The sequence below is a fragment of the Pinus tabuliformis genome, chromosome 5_1 (genome assembly GCF_031772625.1).
Source record: "Pinus tabuliformis cultivar Carrire ecotype Pingquan chromosome 5_1, CPIR1, whole genome shotgun sequence".
Lineage (NCBI taxonomy): Eukaryota > Viridiplantae > Streptophyta > Pinopsida > Pinales > Pinaceae > Pinus > Pinus tabuliformis.
Window position 1 is genome coordinate 997,223,410 of NC_142305.1, and position 4,535 is coordinate 997,227,944.

The 4,535-nt window shown below is 39.6% G+C and overlaps 1 pseudogene; it reads left to right on the top strand.

The window, feature by feature from the left end:
- Positions 1-435: 435 nt before the first annotated feature.
- Positions 436-2,906, top strand: LOC149168068 (L-aspartate oxidase 2-a, chloroplastic pseudogene; annotated as a pseudogene).
- The last annotated feature ends 1,629 nt before the right edge of the window (positions 2,907-4,535 follow it).

The following is a 4,535-nucleotide window of genomic DNA, read 5'->3' on the forward strand; positions in this document are numbered from 1 at the left end:
CTAGATGTCATCATACTAGCAAATTATAGTGATGTAATTAACTAATGTTGAATGTAAAATGATTCATCTACGTATTCATGATCCAAATTGAATGAAAGCAGTGTTATGTCTTAGGTGGCAGTCATTGCATACTTTGGCATTCGATCCAAAGAACATATGTGGCGGATTTGACCCAAATTTTTGCATTGAAATATTGGAAGACCTTTTCCTTTCTATAAAGTGGCAAACGCATCTCCAGAAATTTGATGGCGGTGTACAAGAAAGAGTTCAAGGCAATGAGTGGTTATTTGACAGATTCAGGAGAGGCAATTTTCAAGCAAGCGGCGCATTTTATTCAAAGCTATTGGGTCCTATGAGGGTAAATATTTCAAAAGCGGTCTCACCTACATCAGTGCCAGATGGAAAGAGTCAAGCGCGAGAAGGCTCAAAAAAGGAATGGAGGTGGAGCAATCAAATAGTAGTCAGTTGGCTGCTCAGACTATCCGCCGGGCAGATCACGTGGTTCATGCAACAAAGTTGACAAGGGTTAGCAAGAAGCACAGCAATGTTGCTACAGCCATTGTTAGAGCTGAAGAGGAAATAGGTAGAAATACTGTGAGGGCAGAAAAGACTTGGAGTAAATGAAGAAATTGATCCTAGAGCTAGTGGGGGCATGAATGGTTTCTTTTGCCTTTGCAATGGAGAAGCATGCCCCCCCTATCTTCACTTCACCTATCAAGGGGATGGAAAATATCACAAACAATCAAGTGCTTTCTGTTATTTACAAGTTCCCACCAACACACAAACACATTACAAGGCCTCCTACTGGAGTAATAAAGCCAAAGAAGTCTGTATGCAAGAATGATGTAAATACACCAACTCTATGGCATGAAGATAATGGGAGGAAGGCACATGATCGAGAAAAGGCCACACCATACTGGACCTGCCTCAGCTCCTCATCTAGGAAAATCTGCTCATCATCTTATTGCCAACAGTCTACAATTAAGGAACAACAGCTCACAGGAGGTGACACTTAGTGTGCAGCATGAAGCTCGTACTAGGAGTTACCAACATGATTTATAGTCCTAATTCATATCCAAAATGAAATGATAATCTTGGATATGAACATGGATATCCTTCAGATAGCTCTCAAAAATATAACAGTAGAGTGTACAATGGCAGTCAGAGTAATGAGCAGGGTTATGTTGTATCTGCTTTCAATAGTTATGGTGAAAGATGTAATGATAATCAGAATCATCGTCATAGCTATGGTAGTTCTTCACACCATCAGTTCCAATCTGGTGTCCCTATCGATGAGTATTATGGTTACCAAGGACAAAAGGACATTCAGCAGCAAAATGGCAGAATAAATTCCCACTCATATCAGGATAGCATGACACAAGTCTTCAATACAAGGAACTCTTCCACAAGATTATCTATGATGAATGCAAAGCATGTACTGGAAAAAAATGGCCAGTTATCCATTGCAATGCACTCAGGGAGGAATAAAATGCAAAAACAACTTTCACTACTGTCCCAGACATTGCTGAAGAACTTCACCTATAAGAAAAGGATTGAAAGATATACATTGGGGATATTTGAAAATATGCGATTTCAGAGCCCTCAGCTTTGCATGGCCTCCATAGAAAATGAAGAGAGAAAATCCCCAAAGGCAGTTCATATATCTAAGTCAAGTGCCAATTCAATTAAATTTTTTAAATTTTTTTTAATCAATGGTAGTGGAGTGGCTGGTCTTAGATATGCCCTCGAGGTTGCAAAACATGGGTCTGTGGCAGTCATCACAAAAGCTGAACCACATGAGAGTAATACAAATTATGCGCAAGGTGGTGTTAGTGCAGTTTTTTCTCCTTCAGATTCTGTTGAGAACCACATTCGGGATACTATTGTTGTTGGTGCATACTTATGTGATAAAGAGACTGTAAAGGTGGTATGCACAGAAGGCCCAGATAGAGTTAAAGAGTTGATCACCATGGGTGCATCCTTTGATCATGGTGAAGATGGTAGCTTACATCTTGCTAGAGAGGGGGGCGCATTCTCATCACCGTATTGTTCATGCAGCAGATATGACAGGAAGAGAGATTGAGCGAGCTCTGTTGAAGGCTGTTGTTAATAACCCCAACATCACCATGTTTGAGCATCACTTTTCCATAGACTTGCTTACGTTTGAGGATGGATCAAATATTTACTGTCACGGTGTGGACACATTGAACACCGACACTAATGAGGTGGTCCACTTCATTTCAAGGGTAACTTTACTTGCATCTGGTGGGACTGGACATATTTATCCTACTACCACAAATCCTCGTGTTGCAACTGGTGATGGTATTTCGATGGCACATAGAGCATCTGCAGTTATTTCAAATATGGAGTTTGTACAATTTCATCTAACTGTATTAGCTAATGAAGGTCTACCAATTAAACCTCATACACGAGAAAATGCATTTTTAATAAGTGATGCTGTTTGTGGGGCTGGTGGTATTCTTTACAATCAAGCTATGGAAAGGTTCATGCCACAATATGGTTCCAGAAGAGAAATTGCAACTAGAGATGTGGTGGCATGCAGTATTGATGATCAAATAAAGAAACGGAATGAGAGATATGTTCTATTGGATATAAGTCACAGAGCCAAGGAGGAAACATTGTATCATTTCCCGAATATTGTTGCTGAGTGATCGAAGTATGGCCTTGACATAACAAAAAGTCCTATACCTGTAGTGCCAGCTGCACATTATATGTGTGGTGGGGTTCAAGCTAAACTTCATGGAGAGACACCTATAATGGGTCTATATGTAGCTGGTGAAGTTGCCTGTACAGGACTTCATGGTGCCAATAGGCTTGCAAGCATCTCATTACTTGAAGCACTTGTGTTTGCACAGAAAGCGTTGAACACATCAGTATTGTTGTAAGCAATGCATAAAGGAGGAGGCTTTGAAATGACACAAAAGGTGAAAAATTCGAAAACCAAGCGGTGAAAAAGGCACAGGGAAGGGAAAAAGTCAGAAACTGAAAAGCCAAAATCTAAATCAGAGGCATCCACCAGGGCAGAGAAACAAGATTCGATTTCCTATTATTCACTTCAGTTATGATCTGCAGCTACAGCTATCATCTTTTTATTGATTATCAAAAAGTTTCAAGTGAAATAATGAAACATTGTTATGTCAATAGAACAGATGGATGATTCATTTCATATCCTCAGGATTTTAGTTGTAACAGCTCCCTATTTTCATCGATCTGTTTTCCCATTCCTGAAGTTATTTATTGTATGAAAAATTATGTGTGAGAGGTTCTGAGTTCTAGAAAACAGTGGGAGAGCTGTGAAGGAAAACTTCACTGTACAGTTTTTTGATAGGGATTTAATGAAAAGATACAGCTCTGACTCCTGAGATTCTTGTGGTGTGAATTCAGCATTTATTTTTTCCTTTGTTTCATATGTAGCTTTTTATGTTTCGATTTCATTTCATAATCATTTCTAAATGAATACTTTTAAGTGAGAAAGGCAGAATCCAGTTTGCTGCTCTGCCTTGGGAAGGTATTCATGTTTGTGTTTTCTTCTGTTTGATAAGGATTCATCTATTACCCTTGTCAACCTCTCAGTGTTCTTTTCATTCCATATAATGTCAAAATCGAATGCTAAATTTATTGCCTGTCTTGCCTCCTGAGATAATCTGTGTCTCGAATTTAATTTCCATGCTCATGCTATTCTCGATCCCACGCTGCCCAGAAAACCCAGTCATTTATCAAATTTCCCCTTTTTCTATCCATTTACTAGCCTAAAATCAGTTCCCATTTTTAGTCATCTCGCACCCGATTGCTCATTTTATCGAGATTGACTGGAGAGAGCCCTCTCCTATCCTTGTAGGGCTAGCTACGAGACTGAGCTTGGTTTGATGTTGCCTCGAGTTTTGCCTTTTTCAGCCTGAGGCAGATTCGAGCGCTAACATAGTGGTGACCATACTAGGGACGGAGTTTACTTGTAGATTCTCTTGCCCCAGTACATATCTCAAGTTCAGAGCTGATTGTTGATGGTGAACAGCGATCAGATATAAGACGGCTGAAATCATTCACCTGGCGACTCCTTTCACTGAAGAATCCATCAACCAGTGTTTCATGGTGACTCCACTGCAGAGAGGTCAGTAGCTTTGACATTTTTAAGATGGATCGGATTGCAAGAAGATACGCTCCCATGAGCCGAGAGCACATCCCAGGTTTTCCAAATAAAATTCCCAAGGTAGATTGGTCAAAGAATTTGCCTGTGTTCAGAAATGTGGAAGGTAATGATGTTGCTCTTCATCTGGTGAAATTTCACATTCATGTGCGTAGATTAAAGATAAATTTTCCTGAAGACTGCTTGATGAAAATTTTTATGGCTACTCTGGAGGACGAAGCCCGATCTTGGTATGAAAGTTTTCCACCTGCTTCCATTTATTGTCTAAAGGATTTTCATTCAATATTCTTTGAGAAGTACAAAGAATCTTATCCATCATTAAATTTAGTTCAGGATTGTTGCAAGCATGCTTATGGTTTTATTGAGAGAT